General features: G+C 40.7%; 1 pseudogene; it reads right to left on the minus strand.

Annotated features, from left to right (window-relative positions):
• Positions 1–4,468: 4,468 nt before the first annotated feature.
• On the minus strand, positions 4,469–5,505 carry LOC138086560 (growth hormone-inducible transmembrane protein pseudogene; annotated as a pseudogene).
• Positions 5,506–22,621: the final 17,116 nt, after the last annotated feature.

Here is a 22,621-nt window from a genome sequence, read left to right on the forward strand (position 1 = left end):
ACTGAGTACAGATGAAATGTGAAGATGACTATCTTGTGGTTCTTTGTCTTATTTACAGGGTCTTAAAACAGGAACTAGAAGAACTGGACAAGATCATACCAAGTAATATATTCAAAAGTGCTTCAGAAATAGAGACAGCTTTGTATATATAATTAACACTAGTATTCACTCCATAGTTATGACCTACTGTGCCAAGCAAATCATTTAAACATATATATATATATCAGGGGAAAATCATTTATACATATTCTTTGAAGGGAAAGAAAAGTACCCGAGAAGTAAACGCTATTATCCCACTCTACAGATAAGGAAACAGAGACGCAGTGAGGCTAAGTCTTGCTCTAAGGTCATGAGGCTGGTGAGTAGCAGAACTAGAAGTAAATGCACATTTATTTTGAACAGAGTTTTTGCAGAAGGGGGAAAGATTATCTCCTCAATTAATGGTACAGGAACAACTGGATATCTGTATGAAAAAAGGGAATGTTGACCTTTACCTGACATTGTATACAAAAATTACCTTGAAAGAGATTATAGAGCCAAAATTAAAAGCTGAAACTACAAATTGCTAGAAGAGTCACAGAACATATTCACAACTGAAGGAGGCAAATATTTCATGGACAGGACACAAAAGCATAAACCACAGGAGAAAAAACTGACAAATTAGATTTCATTTAAAAAAAACTTCTGCATTTTGAAAGATACTATTAAAAATTATAAACAGCAAGCCACAATCTAGAAGAAAATATTTGCAACGCAAATATCAGATGAAGGGCTTGTAACCAGAATGTATAAAAAGAAGGTAACTCAATCTTTTTAAATGGACAGAAGACTTGGATATAGTCTTTATAAAACATGATATATACATGTACAGGAGACAGGGATCAAGACCATCCCCATGGAAAAGAAATGCAAAAAAGCAAAATGGCTGTCTGGGGAGGCCTTACAAATAGCTGTGAAAGGAAGAGAAGTGAAAAGCAAAGGAGAAAAGGAAAGATATAAGCATCTGAATGCAGAGTTCCAAAGAATAGCAAGAAGAGATAAGAAAGCTGTCTTCAGTGATCAATGCAAAGAAATAGAGGAAAACAACAGAATGGGAAAGACTAGAGATCTCTTCAAGAAAATTAGAGATACCAAGGGAACATTTCATGTAAAGATGGGCTCGATAAAGGAAAGAAATGGTATGGACCTAACAGAAGCAGAAGATATTAAGAAGAGGTGGCAAGAATACACGGAAGAACTGTACAAAAAATATCTTCACAACCCGGATAATCATGATGGTGTGATCACTCATCTAGAGCCGGACATCTTGGAATGTGAAGTCAAGTGGGCCTTAGAAAGCATCACTATGAACAAAGTTAGTGGAGGTGATGGAATTCCAGTTGAGCTGTTTCAAATCCTGAAAGATGATGCTGTGAAAGTGCTGCACTCAATATGCCAGCAAATTTGGAAAACTCAGCAGGGGCCACAGGACTGGAAAAGGTCAGTTTTAATACCAATCCCAAAGAAAGGCAATGCCAAAGAATGCTCAAACTACCACACATTTGCACTCATCTCACGTGCTAGTAAAGTAATGCTCAAAATTCTCCAAGCCAGGCTTCAGCAATAGGTGAACCGTGAACTTCCAGATGTTCAAGCTGGTTTTAGAAAAGGCAGAGGAACCAGAGATCAAATTGCCAACATCTGCTGGATCATGGAAAAAGCAAGAGAGTTCCAGAAAAACATCTATTTCTGCTTTATTGACCGCCAAAGCCTTTGACTGTGTGGATCACAATAAACTGTGGAAAATTCTGAAAGAGATGGGAATACGAGACCACCTGACCTGCCTCTTGAGAAATCTGTATGCAGGCCAGGAAGCAACAGTTAGAACTGGACATGGAACAACAGACTGGTTCCAAATAGGAAAAGGAGTATGTCAAGGCTGTATATTGTCACCCTGCTTATTTAACTTCTATGCAGAGTACATCATGAGAAACGCTGGACTGGAAGAAACACAAGCTGGAATCAAGATTGCCGGGAGAAATATCAATAACCTCAGATATGCAGATGACACCACCCTTATGGCAGAAAGTGAAGAGGAACTAAAAAGCCTCTTGATGAAAGTGAAAGTGGAGAGTGAAAAAGTTGGCTTAAAGTTCAACATTCAGAAAACGAAGATCATGGCATCCGGTCCCATCACTTCATGGGAAATAGATGGGGAAACAGTGGAAACAGTGGCAGACTTTATTTTTTTGGCCTCCAAAATCACTGCAGATGGTGACTGCAGCCATGAAATTAAAAGATGCTTACTCCTTGGAAGAAAAGTTATGACCAACCTAGATAGCATATTCAAAAGCAGAGACGTTACTTTGCCAACAAAGGTCCGTCTAGTCAAGGCTATGGTTTTTCCAGTAGTCATGTATGGATGTGAGTTGGACTGTGAAGAAGTCTGAGCGCCAAAGAATTGATGCTTTTGAACTGTGGTGTTGGAGAAGACTCTGGAGAGTCCCTTGGACTGCAAGGAGATCCCACCAGTCCATTCTGAAGGAGATCAGCCCTGGGAGTTCTTTGGAAGGAATGATGCTAAAGCTGAAACTCCAGTACTTTGGCCACCTCATGCCAAGAGTTCACTCATTGGAAAAGATTTTGATGCTGGGAGGGATTGGGGGCAGGAGGAGAAGGGGACAACAGAGGATGAGATGGCTGGATGGCATCACTGACTCGATGGACGTTAATCTGAGTGAACTCCGGGAGATGGTGATGGACAGGGAGGCCTGGTGTGCTGCGATTCATGGGGTCGCAAACAGTCGGACACTACTGAGTGACTGAACTGAACTGATGAATGGAAAAAAGCACAGGAAAAGATGTTCAACATGACTGGTTATCAGGGAAATGCAAATTAAGACCACTGCAAGATAACACTTTTTATTCATTTTAGATTGAGTAAATTTATTTTTTTACATGACCTTTCCAAAGTCCCTAACTATGCCTTCCCTACCACCCCCCCACCCCCCTCAGCCCCTCCCCCGCCAACCGTAAGTTCATTTCCTGAGTCTATGAGTCTCTTTTGGTTTGCAAATAAGTTCATTTGTATCATTTCTTTTTAGATTCCATACATAAGGGATGTAATATGATATTTCTCCTTCTCTGTCTGACTTACTTCACTCAGAATGAAACTCTGACTTAGAATCATAGGGAGAATGACTTTTATTTTATTTTATTTTTCCATCTGACTAGAACCTTTATTATTCAGAAAGAAACATCCTGAAGTGAGGTGTTTAGAATAGTTTTCTGGATTACTGTAATAAATATTTGTCGATACACCATCTCAATAATCATACACTTTTTTCATTCCTAAGAACTTCCAGAAATAACTCTTCTGTATCAAAAAACTTACAAAGGGCACAAGATAACGGTCTATGGGGAAGGAAAATTCTGGCGGGGGAAACTTTAATGAAGTGTTTTCTCCATTACATTTTTGATTGATACAGTTCATGAAAAAAAGCCTCAGTTTGCCTTCCTTTTTGAATGCAAGAAATCAAAGGGAAAAATTTTCATAATCTCAAGTATAAATCACGAATAGGTTTTTCTGATAAAAGCTTTAAAGCTTGAAGAAATGAGAAAGGCAAGCATGCATTTCTTTAAGCATCTCAATGAATCTGCAAAATTTTTCAGCAATTATGCACATACTGTTTGTATACTTAAAGATGCAATAACATTCATGTTTTGAGTATTTTTTCCTGAGTGTTTTAAGGATATTTTGTTTCAGGTGATTCAAAAGTAAGACTTACAACATACAGGTTCTTACAGGAATTCTCCATGTGGTTAGCATTTTGAACTCTCCTAACAGCGTGAGACAACAGGAGGTCAAACATGATCCCATCCGTACTGTAAAGAGAGCCTGGAGAATCATCTACATCTTTGTTATCTGCTCAGCGTGTCTGGCAGGCTCAGCAGAGATGCAGCCACACCTTCTTTCCCAATGCGCAGACTCCCTGACTTGCCCACCGCCATCGCCTCAGTGCTGACCACTCAAAGAAACACCGCAGGTGCCCTTTTGCTTCTCTCTGGTCCCTTTACCAAATCCTTTCATCACTTATGACATTACTTGTTAATATTCCACATTCCAAAAAGGAAACTGCAGGTACACAAGTTTGTGAACTTTCACTAAACCAAATAAATTTTAAAATAGATAAATCACTCAAATTCCTGCAAAACAAACCTTGGTTTTCACAATAATTTGAACATTTTAGAATTACTCAGACACAGAATTGAAAATGCATGTGCTATCTGGAAGAGAACTACTGAATTTATCCTCCAGGAGAAAAGCAGACCCGAAGCATCACATCCCTGGAGCGTCTGAAACACGATGACAAGTTCTTATCTTCTAAACTTCAACAAAAGATGCGTGTACAAACTATTTAATGAATATCTGCCCCTATTAAACAAGCCAGATATCTGATGTATTAAGGATGTCAGAAGCCAAGTCACTTCACTTCTTCCTGTTGCCTCCAGTTGCCAGAATACTGGCAACACGCATAAAAATGTTTAATGTATCCATGTAGATTCCCAGCATCAAATTGATGGGATCATGTTTCTGAACTCCATACGTTGGTACCACTTCTGCATGCTTGATTACTTTCTGTGTATCATATAGAAGAAACATGCTGAAAAGAACTAACCCACCATAGACTGCCATTGAGTACAGTATGGCGCCAGCCACAGTGGTAGGTGGGAGAAACATCGATCCTAGAGAGGACACAAAGACGACTCTGAGGCCCACACCCAGGGACTCCCCCATGTTCAGAAACTTCTCACTGGGCGCACACATGGCCTTGGTGGAGAGACCCCCCACAATGCCAGCAGTGTACCACGCAGCTCTGATGAGAAGAGGCCCCCCTAATATCGTCAGAGGAGCCACCACAGCACCCATCACACCGGAATGTAGTAACCAAGCAAGGTGCTTTGGGCCTGGACTCTGCTCATATGATATTGACTATTCCAGCATTCCAGCTCCAATCATGGCTGCAAAAGTTGCACCAACGGTTATCCAAGGGCCTCTCATCACGAAGTTCATGAGAGCAGGAGTTCTGCTCACTGCCATGGCAGACAAAGCTGTTAAGCCAATATTTCCTGCTATACATGTAAGTGGAATGAATTCTATCCCTCACATACTGAGGCCAAATTACAGCTTTTTCAATAGCTCCGATCTCATTAGACATTCCCAATCCATAGTAGCACGAAGCTCCAAGACCAACTGCAGCCCCTCCAGGAATAAACCACCTTCCCATCTGATCAATTTTAAATATTTTTTTCCACCGATGGTTCCAAAGCTGCCTCCTTGAGTTCTTGGGTTGTTTTTCCACGTAGAATCCCAATTCTTGTCTTGGTAGCATATTCCCTGCTGGGTGTTAAAAGCCACTGATTCTTTGTGATGGAATTCTTCACAACAGGGGAGGCCTTGGTGAAAGCTGGGTGGAAAACCCTGGAAGGTAGTGCTCGGAGACACACAAGTCTTGCGGCCAGCATGGTGGTGCACCAGGTTTACCAAGCAGATCTGAAATGCTGCAGGAGAAAACTGACGGGCCACCAGGCCGTGATGCAGTCTGCAGCGCTGCAGCCTCCGACCTTCCCCACACGTCGACAGCGGCCCCAGAGGGCCGACAGTCAGTAGTACACAGTATCGCGGCACCTGTAGGCCCGGGGAAGCCATACGTCAGTCCCTGGACACCTCTAGCCGGGAGAATGACTTTTAAAATGACTGACTGTTGTTGAGGATGTGAAGCACCAGAACTTTCAGATATTCCACTTTAGAAAACAGTTTGGCAGTTTCTTATTAAGTTAAACATATACTTATTCTATGGCCCAGCAATTCCACTCCTAGGTATTTGCCCAAGAGAAATGAGTGTACACACTCACAAAAGATTTTTATATGAATGTGCACAGAAACTTCATCCATAATAATCAAACAATGGCTAACTCAAAGGCTAAACAGATCATGGTACATCCATAAAACAGTATATTACTCAGCAACAAACAAAGAACTATTAATATATACAACAACACTGATGAACCTCACAAACTTTATGCCACGGGAAGGAAGTTTGGGAGCAAAATACTATATTCTCTTCAGTTCAATGTATATGGGATTCTGAAAGAGGCAAAAGTAAGCTGCAGCAGCAGAAGGCTGATCAGTGGTGTCCTGGGGTGGGGGCGGGGGATTGCTTGGAAGGGGCAGGTAAGAGTTTTCTGAGGTTAGAGAAGTGTCCTAAATCTTGACTGTGGTGGTGGTTACAGCGTGCACTGCTGCTGCTGCTCAGTTGTGTCCGACTCTTGGTGACCCCATGGACTGTATAGTCCCGCAGACTCCTCTGTCCATAGGATCTCCCAGGCGAGAATACTGGAGTGAGTTGCCATTTCTTTCTCCAAGGGAACTTGTCAAATCAGGGATCAAACCTGCATCTCCTGTTTGGCAGGTGGATTCTTTAACACTGAGCCATCTGGGAAGCTCATATGGGTGCACACTTTAGTCAAAATTTATTGAGCTGTACATACACTTAAAATGGGCACATATTACAATATGTAAATTATACCTCCACAAAATTTTTAAAGAAATCTTGAAACGTGAATTTTTCCACAGGCACTATAGCAGGGAGGGTAGACACACTGTGGAAGACAAGGAGCTGGCAAGGGCTTTTCAGGGACTAATTTTGTTTACAAAATCACTCTCCACTTTGACCTTTCACACTCCTTGAAGCTGCAGTCCCTCCTCAGGTCCCATCAGACATGGAGTGCCGAGCTGTCAGGAGCAGGACTGCCCACAGGACAACTACTAACATATGGAGAAACGGGTCTGTTTTTTCCTCTCAGCCCACTGAACCTAGGACGGATCATCTGACATAATTCTGAGTTCTCCATAAAAGCCCTCATGGCCTCTCCCCTCCTTTGGCCTCATATTCCCACCTCACTTCCTTAGAGGGCTGTCTCTCTGGCTCTCACTTGGCAGCCAGAGGCCCCTCACAGATCCCTGGGCAGCAAAGAGACTGTAACAGCCATCAGTTCTGAACCCTTTACCTTCTCCTTCAGGGAAGCCACAGGAAACACTGGATGGAATAAATCCTACCAGACAGCCTCATAAGTACTGTTCTTTTAAAAAGCTGGAAAGTTGGGTTGAGGAGTTTGGGGCTATTTTTAGCACCACACACTATAAAAAGGAAATGCCACTGATGATCTTAGATGGCTGTATTTTTGTATGGGATAATTCAAGCTTCCTTCTTAGAGTTTCCAGTCATAAGAAATTCTTAATAAAAATATTACCTCAGGTCATACCCTCAAACTCAGCTTAACATTGCTGAAATCCACTGGGGCTATTCCAGTCAGGACTGACTAGGAGAACTAGGATTGCATCTTTGGCCCATTTTTATGGCTACTCCCTTCCGAGTTGCTCAAGTCTGTCCTACCAGAAGAAAACAACCAATTAATCAACCTATGTACAAATATTTATTTATAGTAAACATGTGGAAGCAGCATGGCAAATGAGTTTGTGTGCAGGCTCTTGTCAGACTTACCCAAGCTTGGTCCCTGTGTGGCGTTAGGCAAGTGGCTCAGCTGTTCTGAGCTTTCCCAATGAAATGGGCCGTTGTAAACCCTAAGAGCTAATGCTTAATGTCTGGCACTTAGTAAATGTTCAGTAAATGTTGGTTCATTATTATTACGTGTTCAGTATGCCTCTTACCACAGGGACTGCAAAAGTGTGGTTTTGCCTTTAGGAATTCTGTACCTCATTTTGATACTCAAAACATACAGACAGCAGAATAATAAAAGAACAACAGAAGTAATGATATCTCATGGGTAGCTCAGCTGGTAAAGAATCCGCTTGCAATGCAGGAGACCCCGGTTCAATTCTTGGGTCGGGAAGATTCCCTGAAGAAGGGATAGGCTACCCACTTCTGTATTCCTGGGCTTCCCTGGTGCTCAGATGGTAAAGAATTTGCCTGCAATGCAGAAGACCTGGGTTCGATCCTGGGTTGGGAAGATACCCTGGAGAAGGGAATGGCTACCCACTCCAGTATTCTGACCTAGGGAATTCCATGGACAGCGGAGCCTGGTAGGCTACAGCTCATGGGGTCGCAAAGAGTTGGACGTGACTGAACGACTTTCACTTTCACATTAGTGAAGTTCCTAAAAAACTTGCATTGTAGTCTTTCAGATACTGCTGGTCCCCTGCTTGGAGCTTTATTGGAGAGCAATTTGTCAGTGTGTATCAAAAGCCTTTAAAACATGTTTGTCCTTAATAAAGCAATCTGTCCAAGTGTCCGGACATACAAATGATGAGTGACATACGAGGACCATGCCATTCCTGCATATAGACTAGACAGCTTTCAGTTCTCTTAGAACTCCAAGGGCCTAGGGCATCTTTAAGAGAAAATATGAGTTTGCAAAGTCATGGGGGTTTGGGGTACCTAACTCTATGTATTCTGTTTAGCTAGGTGGTAACAGGTCACTAATTTCACAGAACCCAAGACAGGACTTGGGATTTACGGACATAGAAAACAGTCATGGCAGTTGTGTTTCCATTGTATTTGTACCCATCACCTCTCATCCCAAGAACAAGGAATAAATCTGCAGCTGTTGTCTGAACTTCTTCAATGTGAAACAATTTGAAAACTACAGCTGTTAGAGGCATAAACCTGATTCTGGTTTTGTCCTTGGTCCATGTCTCATGTTTCATGGGACTCACTAAAAACCATGCCTCTGGGGGTTGAGTCAGAGAAAGTGACTTCTCCTAATCACCATCCTTCTAGAAAACAGAAGTGCTGAGTACTGATTCCTAAGAGAACTTTCCAGTGTGAAGCAGAGTCTGTCTGCACCCTGGTTCAATGGAACCAAACCCCCAAGAGGGGTGTTGACATTCCTAAAGTCCTACAAAAAGTTCAGCTACCACCCAGCTTTGCCCACTGGCTAGCAGACATGGATACTATGGCAAACACCAGCATCTGGCTGCCAGCAGTCTGGCTATCTGGGGAAAGGGGCAGTCTGGAGGGCTTTAGTGCATCTCAAGTTAACCTCACTAATCTACCCTCAGTTCCACAGAGAACAGCATACTGTATTCAGGGGTCTCAGCAACAGCTGTGCCTTCCAAATCAAGACACTGTTCAGAAAGATGATCCAAATGTGGGCTATGTGTTTCAGCGGGATTTGGTGGGACTTTCCTACTTAAATGGTCTTTTGTGTGCTTCTCAAAGACAGGATATTGACTTCACGCATGGCTAAAGCATGATGGATGACTTGGAGTCTCAATTTACATTTGGCTTGTGGTCAGAACTGAACTGTCAAAATGCATGGGTATCTGATGGACAGTGCCTGGCTTGTTCAGACTTGTTTCTGATGGAGTGAGTGGATCCTAGGGCTTTTGCTCCATCCAGGTTTGATAAGCTAAACATGGCTGGAATGTTACTAAGTGCCTCTCAAGGCAGCAGAATTCAGTGTCCTGAATTGGCAATCTCTTTTATCCTTTTTGTTTATATTCAGCATCTTTACCTAATTCCAGATCTACTCTGACACCTGTCCATTTGTTACAAGATGTGGTCCCACCCAGTATGGAGGCAGCAGAAGTAGAGAGCCTCTGTTCAAGTCCCCTCTCCCTGCTTCTTAAAGTCACCTGCTTGGTCTTCTTGCTTTCTCAGTAAGATCCTTTGCAAGTGGGAAGTGCTTCTGTCTTCATCAGGGCTCTGGACTGTCTTTTCAGGCCAAGGAGTCAAAAGCTGGCCTTCCCTACCTTGCCTTGTACAGATTTGCACAATTATATGACAAGAGTTCAACACTCCCAGGCTGGTAGTAGGGTGGGGGTTACCCCTCCATTCTCCTACAAACCACAGTGGACAAAGGGAAGAATTGAGCTTTTAGAGATTCTAAAATGATTCAGACGTTTTGGTTCCCAACAAAAGCTGTGGGGAAGACTTAGCTTGCCTGTTGCACTGACCCCTTGACTAGGCCCAATGGCAAACAAGTTATCACATGGGAGGAGCTAAGTTCAGTACCTGTGGTGTCACAAGAAGTGATGGAGCCAGAATCAAGGCATTATAAACCTAAAAAAGGACCCAGGGGAATGAGCACTCCTCTGAGCTGGTAGACCCTTCTCTCCACAGGCTGTCTTTTCATTCAGTATGATAAAGGTGCTGGGACTGAGATGTGTGGGCAGCTGGCCTGAGAAGAAGGGAGGCCTGGGTTGGGGTAGAGAATGGCTTCATTCTCCATTATGGAGCCCTGGTTCTATGTGTAGCCTCTGTACTGCTCACCGGCATGGGCAACAGTGAACCCAAGTGAGAGCCACCTCAGTAGAATGGGACTTATCCTTAGCCTCAATCTTTGTGGGGTTTTTGTGCTTTGGCCTAGTTAGAGTGTAACCAAAAGTGGGGTCCAGCTGCTCATTGCTCAAAAGCCAGTAAAGAGGCAAGGTTGTTGGAGAGGAAAGTTTGCTTTATTTTGGATGCCAGCAACCGGGGGAGAGTGGGCAGACTCTTGTCCAAAGGCTGACTCCTCCCATTCCCCCAACAATCAGTGGGCTAGAGCTTTTATAGACTGAGAGAAGCAGGCTACATGTAGAAACAGTACAGTCAGCTCTGACGGTCATCTTGAATTTGGTCATTGGTGGTCTGACCAGCGTCATCTTGATTGTTTTAAGTACAGCTTGTCTGGCTTGTTTGTTCCCATTTCCTTGAGGCCAATCCTCAGAACTATGGCAGCTTATGTCGTGGTTACAATCTGGTCATAGTGTCATTTCTCCTATGTGGTGAGGGTTTCAGTATCTTTAAGGCAGCTGACAGGATATGGCTCAGAATACTCTATAGTCCTTAAGAAAGAACTGGGACTTCCCTGATAGCTCAGTTGGTAAAGAATCCACCTGCAATGGAGGAGACCCTGGTTCAATTCCTGTGTCAGGAAGATCTGCTGGAGAAGGGATAGGCTACCCATTCCAGTATCCTTGGGCTTCCCTTGTGGCTCAGCTGGTAAAGAATCTGCCTGCAATTCAGGAGACCCCGGGTTGATCCCTGGGTTGGGAAGATCCCCTGGAGAAGGGAAAGGCCACCCACTCCAGTATTCTGGCCTGAAGAATTCCATGGACAGTATAGTTCATGGGGTTTCAAAGAGTCAGACACAACTGAGCAACTTTCACTTTCACTTAAGAAGGAACTAAATGTCCTTGATTATGCTTAATGACTAAACCATTATTATCTGGTCTCCTTTGACTGTTTTCCTTTGTTTTTGCATTTTCTATGGAAAATCATAGAAATCATTAAAATCATTAAAATGACTACTATGATTGAAACTTATTCTTTGGCTGAACTTTTTCTAAGAAAGCAGGTTGAGGGTGTGGGGTACAAGGACCATAGGGTCCTTGAAAGGCCCTTGAAAGGACCTTTATTTCAAGAGGAACCAAGAGAGCCTCTTAAAAGAGAGCCTCATGGAAACTTTTACAAGATCATACTTTTAAAGCTCTGGCACTGAATTTATATACAGGAAATCTATTCTAAAGAAAATAATTTGTTGTACTCTCAGTGTTGGTAATCACAATACATGTCAGAAATAATTTCAATTCCAACAGAAAGGGATTGGTTAAAGAGATTATACCTATACAAGTAAACCACTAAAAATGTATTCTAGATTAGCACTTCCTTATAGAAATATAACCCACCACCAAGAAGTTCAAACCTGATCAAACCTCTAGATCTAATCGTCAATTTATAGAAAATTCAGAAGGCAGAGAAGTATGTTAAATGACATCAAGGCAATGCAATCAGGAGAATTCAGAATGTAAGTATTCTACACAAATCTAGTTTATTCTCCAACAAGAAAAAAATATAAGAAAGAATAAAAGACCAAATGGGAACATACAGAGAAAAAGACTTAGGATATATGTGAACCAAATGCAATGGGGTAGACTTTCCTTGAATCCTGAATCCTTTCCTCAAATATACATTAAAAAAAAAAACAACAACTAAAAAAGTTGTTTATGAGACAACTGGAGAAAGTGAACACTGTGGGTGTGTGATATTAATGAATGATCGCAATTTTTTTTTTTAAGAGTCTCAGTCTTTTACTACTGAAATGTTTATGGATGAAATATAATATTTGCAATTTGTTTTTTAAAACTCCATGGCAGAGGAGAACAAGAAGTACAGAACTGGTGATTATAGAATATGAGTGATAGGTGTAGAAAATTTACAATAGTATTTATGCTCTTTTATATAGTTTAAAAATTTTCATAATACTAACTTTATAAAAATCATGTTGTAGAGGAAATTCAGTATCATGGAAATGCTTATGGCATATTACATGAAAGAGGGGGTTGCATCTTAAGTCCCATTATGATCTCATTTTTGTAACTATGTATATGACAGAAAAGTCTGCAAAATTATATGAACCAAAATGACTGATGAACTATGATTAATTCTGAGAGACTGAATTACAGTGATTTATACTTTTTAGTATGTTCACTGCTATGTTGCTGCTGCTAAGTCACTTCAGTCACGTCCAACTCTAAGTGATCCCAGAGATGGCAGCCCACCAGCCTCCCCCATCCCTGGGATTCTCTAGGCAAGAACACTGGAGTGGGTTGCCATTTCCTCATTTTTAAAATAATCATTATTCTTAGAAGCATAAAATAACAATGAATATATTTAAAATTAGAAAAAAAATATTTCTAATTTTATATCTCAGGGAAGCCTGATGTGCTGCACTGCAGTCAGTCCATGGGGTCACTAAGAGTTGGACATGACTGAGCGACTGAATAAGAAAAAAACATATACATAATTTGCACAGAAAAGTTACAGAAAGATAGTCCTAGGATGTGGGGCCTTCTTGTGTTTTCCTAATTCACTGAAAAGAGTAAAATCTGTTATAGAAAGAAATTTAGAACAAAGAAATGGCAGCTTTATTTTAGGGCATTGAAATGGTTCTGATTACCACCTTCAATGTGGGGTGGGGTGGTGGTGTTGCCCACACCACCAACAGGCAATTCTCCATGACACCAGCTGTGTATCCTACAATGTAATTCAATTCTGACACCATCTACCTGAGCTAATGTCAGATCCCACAGGTGAAGGGGTCAGTCTCACAAAACTGTTTCCACCCTACTTCAGATGCCAGTCTTAAGCCAAGGTTACCACTTGTGCTTCTGACTGACCAGCTATAGACTAAAACTTCCCAGTTACCCTCTCCTAAGGTTCAGCCAATTTGCTAGAGTGGCTCACCAAACTCAGAGAAACATTCTACTTATTAGATTACCAGTTTATTATAAAATGATACATCAGGACCATCCAGATGAAGACATGCAGCAAGGCAAGGTATGAGGAAAAGAGAATAGAACTCCCACATCCTCTTAAGGCAAGGTACTCTCCCAGAAGCTCCCTGTATTCTCCAACCTGGAAGCTCTCTGAACATCATACTTTGGGGATTTGTTATGGAGGCTTTATCACAGAGGCATGATAGATCATTAACTCCATTTTCAGCCCTTCTCACTTCTCAAGACAATCAGGGGTGGGGCTGAAAACTCCAAGCCTCTAATCATGGCTTGGTCTTTCTGCTTGACCAGCCCTCACCCAGGAATCATCCAGGAACCCACACAGAGTCACTTTATCAGAACAAAGGCACTCCTATCACTCAGGAAACTACAAGGGTTTCAGGAACCCTGTATCGGGAACCAGGGTCAAAGACCAACTACTAGAGCAAAAGATATTCCTAGTGCTCTAGTCACTTTGGAAACTCCAAGAGTTTTATAAACTCTGTGCCAGAGACAAAAACAAAACCTATATTTATTGCTATAAATCATAATATTACAGATATTTTAAGAAAATGTTCGACTACGTCATAACTACCAAATTATGTACTCTATCTCCGTATGAAGTTGAACCATTTCCTGGTAGACTTGATTTCTGCTCTTGAATGGAGAACCTCCTTGATGTGGGACAAGTCAATTGCTCCTCACTGAGTCTCAGTTCCTTCAGCTTTAACTTATGTTTTTCATGTGCTCAAAGGAGAGATCCAAGTGTACTGAAAGGTTTTATGCAAATATAAAGAAGTGGTAAGTGGCTGGTCCCCTCCCAACAACTGTATCATCGCATCTTAAGGAAAAAGAACAGCTAAATATTGGGGGCAGGTGAACACTTGAGTAAGATAAAACTGATTTCTCTCCCAGTCATTTTTTTCCAAGTTGGCCTCATGATAGTAACTTGGAGGTTTCAAGATGGATGTCCCAGAGACATGATAGAATGGGGAGTGGGTGCTGTGTGCTGTTGCTGAAAACACAAGAGGGAAATATCAAGACACAACTGCTGCTAATAATATGCACCCAGCACTGTGTATGGGCTTCCGAGGTGGCATAGTGGTAAAGAATCTGGCTGCCAATGCAGGAGACATGGGTTCAGTCCCTGGGTCAGGAAGATCCCCTGGAGGAGGAAATGGTAATCCACTCCAGTATTCTTGCCTGGATAATCCCATGGACAGAGAAGCCTGATGTGCTACAGTCCATGGGGTCATAAAGAACTGGACATGACTGACTGAGCATGCACATCACTGAGTACAGTCATTAATCCTCAACAATAATCCTATGAGACAATTATTATTTTATTGTTACTATAAAAAAACACAATTATTATTTTTATCGTTCAGAAAACTGAGATTTCAAAGAGGTGAAGTTACTTGCCCAATGTAACATAGCTCCAAAGTGACGAAGCCAGGCCTCTTCCCCAATTATACCTGATCTCCAAACTGATAGAAATTCTTAAACACTAGTGTCTATGGCATCACTAGAGGTAAAAACTGTGCAATGTCAAGAGTATTCCCTGGGTTTCAAGATGTTAGATGGCTCCTTGCATCTCACAAAGGCGCCTCTTTATACATCTCCATGTTTGTCCACACTAATTTGCAAAATGTAGAAACCCACTACCACAGCAAACAACAACAACAACAACAACAACAACAACTTGAACTAGCTAACTGGCTCAAGGAGCAGTGCAAGTGTGCAGCTGTGCTCCGTAGCGAAGGGAATCCAAAACTGGGTGTGGGTTCTCTCTGTGTCATCCTGTCTCTACTCCCCTGTTGGCATCATGTGCTTCTACAAAAGATGGGCTTTACCCAAAATAAAGAGAACATGGCCATGGTGGCTCCAGAGCTACATTCTTGGAGAAAACTTTCTACAAATAAAGTAAAGTTGCTCTATCATGTCCAATTAGAAAAATGCTTGCATGGATACGAAGCTGTGAATACGGGATTGTGTTTGTTATTCTGTTGGCCATCATGTATTTATTTTTTTCATTTCTAGAATATTTGCTCTCGTTGGCTCTCAAGGAACTTAAGAGTGTTCAGTTCAGTTCAGTTCAGTCGCTCAGTCATGTCTGACTCTTTGCGACCCCATGAATCGCAGCACGCCAGGCCTCCCTGTCCATCACCAACTCCCAGAGTTCACTCAGATTCATGTCCATCGAGTCAGTGATGCCATCCAGCCATCTCATCCTCTGTCGTCCGCTTCTCCTCCTGCCCCCAATCCCTCCCAGCATCAGAGTCTTTTCCAATGAGTCAACTCTTCGCATGAGGTGGCCAAAGTACTGGAGTTTCAGCTTTACCATCATTCCTTCCAAAGAACTCCCAGGGCTGATCTCCTTCAGAATGGACTGGTGGGATCTCCTTGCAGTCCAAGGGACTCTCAAGAGTCTTCTCCAACACCACAGTTCAAAAGCATCAATTCTTTGGTGCTCAGACTTCTTCACAGTCCAACTCTCACATCCATACATGACCACAGGAAAAACCACAGCCTTGACTAGACGGACCTTAGTCGACAAAGTAATGTCTCTGCTTTTGAATATGCCATCTAGGTTGGTCATAACTTTTCTTCCAAGGAGTAAGTATGTTTTAATTTCATGGCTGCAGTCACCATCTGCAGTGATTTTGGAGCCCAAAAAAATACAGTCTGCCACTGTTTCCACTGTTTCCCCATCTATTTCCCATGAAGTGATGGGAGTGGATGCCATGATCTTCGTGTTCTGAATGGTGGGAGATGTAAATAAAGGCGTTGTATAAAGCAGGAACAATTAAGTCTCTGAGGATTAGAGAAAACTTTCTGGAGTGGAAGTATTCTGAATGAGCTAGAATTTGGTCCAGCAGCATGTGATACCAAATACAAAATTGCCATGGATTAAACTAGTTAAAATTTACTTTTACCTCACATAAAAGCCTTGAGGAAAGTAATTCAGGGCTGGTATGGTGTTTTTACTTCTCTCTTGTTTTTCTACCAACCTCAACATGAGGTCTCTATGGTCCAAAATGGCTACTCAGATTCCAGCCATCACTTGCATATTCCTGCCAGCAGAAAGGAAAAAGGGACAAAGAAAGGGCTAACCTCACTCTTTGAGGGTATTTTATAGAAGTTGCACATGAAAGTTCCATTGACGTCTTATAGTCAAGAACCTTAGGTACTTGACACCACATCTGGCTTCAAGAGATGAAACATAGCTAAAACTACAGGGTTCTATTACTTTAAAAGAAAAAAAAAAAGCAGTCATTAGGAGAAAATTGACAGATATCTAAACTGAGATATGAAGAATGATAAGCAATTAAAACAGGAGGCTGCAAAAATTGTCCAGAAAGAGGTACCGGTGCATTTCCTTTGCAGGAAGGGTCACCGTGCGGCACTTTTCTTTCCATGTCCTCTGTTCAACATCCTTTGCATTGTGACCCAAAGTCCAATCTAGGAACGAGACTGCTTGCTTTAGCCATTCAGTCCTCAGGTGTAAAATGACCTCTAAAATGACATAAAAACCCAACATATTACTGAAATTATTATGGCTGCTCAGAGTACCCGTTCCCCTAGTCTGTAAAAGTGCTCACTCTGAAATCTTATCATTGAATCTTACTAGGACAAATTACTGAAACCAATTTGGAAGAAACTGTAATCCTAACCCTTTCATGTGATTATGGCATATCTGTCTGAAGCAATATTATGCAAGCATGAAAGGTCATCATTTATGAACCTATACAGTATGAGAAACAGCTCATGATAAAATATTGAGGAAATGCAAAATTGTGTATGTGTTGTGATTACAATTGTGTGAAAATGTGTGTATATGGGCAAATATAGAAAGACCATCATAAAATAAAAACAATTATTGGATGGATCACAGATGTTTTCTTCTCTGAAAATTCCCTTTAGCACAGTTACATTGTTTTCATGGCAAAATTTTAAATGCCTTGCAAACTTTACACGGTGTAAATGATAAGAGTGCTTAAGAATAACTTGAAGAGCTTATTAAAAACGAATATTCCCAGGTTCTAGTCAGAGAAATTCTGATTCTATAGATATAGGGAATGGCTGCATTTTTAACAAGGATCCCATATTATTTTGTTGGAAGCAGTGTACTGACCACATCTGTAAAACACCATCATAGCTAGTATCTCAGAGATACCTCAAAAAATCTATCAAGTTAGAATATTAGGTTTGCCCAAACAGCCCAGATTTGCATTGTACTAAAGACTCTGGTGGGTGCTTCCCTGGTGGCTTAGATGGTAAAGAATATGCATGCAATTCAGGAGACACGGCTTCAATCCCTGGGTCAGGAAGATCCCCTGGAGAAGGGAATGGCTACTCACTCCAGTATTCTTATCTGGAGAATTTCATGGACAGAGGAGCAAAAGGCCCTTATGTTAGGAAAGATTGAAGGCAGGACAACAGAGGATGAGACGGTTGGATGGCATCACTGACTCAATGGACATGAGTTTGAGCAAGCTCCAGGAGATGGTGAAGGACAGGGAAGCCTGGCGTGCTGCAGTCCATGGGATCACGAAGAGTTGTACCCAACTGAGCAACTGAACAACAACAAAAGACTCTGGCCAATATTCCACTATCATTCTTGGGGAAATGGTAAAAAAGTTTAAAACAAAGACTCCATATTCAAAACAATGCTTTCACTCTCTGGTTTATAAAGTGAAATATCACTGAAAGGTACAGCTTTGATCATTTTTGTTTTCCAAGTAAGGTTGAAGCTGTCTGATAAAAGCACCCCAGGTACTAATAGCTATGTGTCTCCAGTTCTCTTACAGGGTCTATGTATCCTGGCACTTATCCCATGCCTTTCGAATAGACCTGACACAAGTTCAGCTATAATCTGCTTTTGTGAGTGAACTTCAGTGATTTCAAACTCTACAACTGCATAGCACAACATGCGTAAGTGTAGATCTACGTAGATCCAGATGATTCAATATTCAGTTTAATCATTAGAATGATCAGCTTATCTCAATTTGCCCAGGAATTTCCTGGTTTTAGCACTGGTCCTAGATCCTCCCCTCCCCCTCAACCTCACCCCTCAGTTTGAGCAAACCAGGACCATTGGTCATCCTATACATTTCCACTACTGTGACCCAAGTGATTATGCACAGCTTAAAAGAAAAGATCCTTTCCGGGAGGGCTTATCAGCCTCCACAGACCATGTCCAACATAATACAGGCGAAAACATGGCTTTTGGAAGTTCTTCCTTTGAAAAAATAATACATATAAAATGCTGTTCATTATTTTTTAGAAACAAAACATTTCCTGAAGTGGTTTCAGAGAAGCTGGAGGTATAAAAGTATACCAAACAGTTCTCCTCCTACATCTCCATCTCCCCACTTTTCCTGCGAGCATTCATCATTTAGTGAAAAGTTAACTACGATTCCTATGTGTTACGCATCAGAAAGAAGACATGTAGGGTTAGGTCAGGCAGTTAGAAGGAAGAAGGTAGAGATAAAGGGTAAATCTGTCTAGAGGATGTGGAACTTCTCATCAAGTAGAACTAGAAAGTAACTTGCTTGCAGAAAAGTAGTTTTATACTTGAAGCCCTTGGAATCTCTTTAAAATCCTAAAAAGTTAAGATGATTCAGAACGCTGGAAAAGGATGTTCCTCAGTAGAATCTATCCTAACACATAGGCTATATTTTTTCAGACTAACACTGTTCACCTCAAAATTATATCTCTTTAAGATACTGCAAGTTGTGCATTGAATCCCCAGAACTTTATTTTGACATCAAATGATAAAAATTCCAAACGAGTACTTTCAAAAGTACTTGTATTTTTGGCTCAGAAATAATCCATCTGACAGCTGGTTTTCACTGTGAAAAATATACTTATATGGGAATTTAATACATTTGTCCACTTGAAGCTTTGGATGCAGTATCAACTTTCATTAAAAAGTCAGTTTGGTGGACAATCGAAATTTATAACAACTCTAAGTTTGAGCTCTTCAATCTTTTAAGACCATCAGATACTTAATGGAGAAAACAGTTTAATGAGCCACCACCTTCTTTCAGTAAAGGATTTGAGGATTTTTCCAGTTAATGCAGAAAACCAAATTGGAAGCCAGCAATTGAAAACTGAAGCAACCAACTATAAGTAGCATTTTTCAGAATGGATTCTGTTAGTAGACATTATGTTAAAACAAATAAATAGAAAAAAATTATACTCAAGCTAAGGTAGAAAAGCACAAGATAAACTGGGGTCAACATAGTTCTTCACAGCAAGATTTTTGAGAAGCAAGCAGGGGCTACTCTCTAGTTGTGATGCATGGGCTTCTCACTGCAGTGGCTTCTCAGTGGCAGAGAATGAGCTCTAGGTGTGCGGGCTTCAGTAGTTTGGTGCATGGGCTTGGTTGCTCCATGGCATGTGGGATCCTCCTGCACCAGGATCGAACCAGTGACCCTTGCATTGCAAGCTGGATTCTTAACCACTCGAACACCAGAGAAGCGCCTCCAATTATAATAGGAATGAACAAGGCATCGAAACCTATTAGAATGCACTTGTGGTTTCCAGCTTGGAGAATTTCACTCTGACAACTTGGAGAGGCAAATGAATTCATTCCTAGGGCAGCACTCTGTTTAGTCTATAGGGTCTCTAGTCAGGGCTAACAATGCTTTGAAGAGCTATAAATGAGCTTAACTGCTACTGGATATTGTTTCACCTAAGAGATACCCATATTTCCCAGCTGAAATTATACTGTAGATCTATAAACCATCAAACTGACTTCTGTTCCCAGCATTAAGGAAGAGGAGGGAAAATATTAAAAACGGGTTGCCCTGACTCAACAGTCATTAAAATGAAGATGGAGGGGTTAGAATTTGCAGTGCAGGACTAGCCTAAAGACATAGTTCGGAAATACTGAACCATGCTCTATATTATTCCACTGCCTTACAAAGGCATTCCCCCAACCAATTTGTAAGAACAAGTTCTGTTGGAAATACTGTCCCACACCTCTCAGAATGGCTATCACCAAAAAGTCTACAAACAACAAATGTTAGCACAGATGTGCAGAAAAGGAAACCCCAGTCAGGTGGCGCTAGTGGTAAAGAACCCACCTACCAATGCAAGAGACATAAGAAATGTGGGTTCAATCCCTGGGTCAGGGAGATCCCCTGGAGAAGGAAATGGCAACCCACTCCAGTATTCTTGCCTGGAGAATGCCATGGACAGAGAAGCCTGGTGGGCTACAATCCATGGGGTCACAAAGAGTCAGACATGACTGAAAGCAACTTAGCACATACTACACTACTGGTAGAAATGTAAACTGGTAAAGCCACTGTGGAAAACAGCATGAAGATTCCTCAAAAAACTAAATATAGAGGTGCCATATGACCCAGCAATTCCACTCCTGGGTATGTACCCAAAGAGAATGAAAACATTAATTTGAAAAGAAACATGTACCCCAATGTTCACAGCAACATTATTTACGAAAGCCAAGATACGGATGCAACCTAAGCGTCAATACATGAATGGATAAGGATATACAAGCACACACATACACACACAAAATGGAATATTACTCAGTCATAAGAAAAAAATGAAATTTAGCCAATTTGCAGCAACATGGATGGAGTTGGAGAGTACTATGCTTTTTTTTTGGCTGTGCCATGTAGCATGAGGATCTTAGTTCTCTGATCAGGGATCAAATCCATGCCCCCTGTAGTGGAAGCCCACAGTCCTAACTACTGGACTGTCAGGTAATTTCTTATTATGCTTAATGAAATTAGTCAAATAGAGAAAGACAAATACTGTATGTTTTCATTTACATGAGAAATCTAAAATATAAAACAAATGAATATAGCAAAACAGAAACAGATTCACAGATATTGAGAATTAGTTTGTGAGGAGAAGAATTGGCAGAGGGGCAAAATAGGGATGGGGGTTAAGAGGTACAAACTACCACGTATAAAATAAGCTACTGGATATAGTGTACAGAACAAATATACCCAGTATTTTATAATAACTTTAAATAGAGTATAACCTATAAAAACACTGAATCACTATGTTGTACATCTAATACTAATTAGTATAATATTGTAAATAAGCTATACTTCAGTAAAAAAGAGTAAGTTACTCTAAACCCAGTTTAGTCACTAAGGTGTTATTAAAATGAGATGGGATAAAATGGCTCAAACTCACATACAATGGTGTAGACATCTGTCAGGTGTAGACATTAAATGTGCTGTATTTCCAACATGAAGTTACATGTTCATTCTCTACCAAGAAATTCAAGTTTTGATCCTTAACCACATTCACATAACACTGCACAGAGTAATAATAAATATAAAATATGAAAATAAAAATTTTATTGGGAAAAGGAAATGCTACATATAATAAGTCTATGGTTGATGAAATATATTACATTAACAGCCTTTGTTTAAGGGGCAAATACAGGTTTAGTAAAGGAAGAAGTTGGAAGCTTAAGACAGGTATCCCTACACAACTTCCAAGCAGTTTTAAGTAAAAAAAAAAAAAAACCTCAATTTGCATAAATTATATATATCATTGAGGGAAAGCTATATTGGTTTGTGGTTACTTCTAATCATCAATTCACTTTGTGTCTTGTATTAATAGATCTTTTCTACCCTGATCCCAGCTCTGGTGGTTCCCATCCAGTTCTAATATGGTTCTCTCTGTTCATAAGTGGGTATTTACCAAGAGGTCACACTGCAAACAGAATTCTTTTGCTCATTGTGAATTAAACAAATGCCACGTGCTCTTAAATAAACTCTATGGTTTTAAAGACAACTGCCTGAACCAAACTTGGAAGAGCTCTTCCACTGAGGGGAGTGCTTAAGTCATAGGTACAATTTGTAAAGAGTTTGGAAATGGCACCAGAATATGTGCACACCATCTTCACTGATACAGCTTCAAGTAAACTAATAGGATCTGGACAATTCTAGAGACTATTAAGTAAAAATAAATATCTGCATGTGGTATGGGCACCATTCTCATTTGAAAAATACTCGTTTGGCTTACTTCTATCCCCTAATAACAAAACATCCAACAAGAACAATTTTCTCTATGTTTATTTAATTATAACAAAAGTAGAACAATGCACACCAAATGGAAATATATCCAAAAAAGATGATAAAAATGTTTAGGAACAGAAATGGCTAATTTAGCTGAAGGAATTACTCAGGTTCCATTAAAACACATTTGCAACTTATAATTGGCTATTAGTATAAATTAAATTTAGTAACTGAGTCCCAATTTACTACTAAAAGTTATCAAAATATTTTCAAAATGTTACATAAAAACTGAAATATTTGTAAGTATTACATAAACACCAAACCAAAAAATCATATAAAGAAAAATAAATGC

Source organism: Capricornis sumatraensis, chromosome 9 (assembly GCF_032405125.1).
Source record: "Capricornis sumatraensis isolate serow.1 chromosome 9, serow.2, whole genome shotgun sequence".
NCBI classification, from domain to species: Eukaryota; Metazoa; Chordata; class Mammalia; order Artiodactyla; family Bovidae; genus Capricornis; species Capricornis sumatraensis.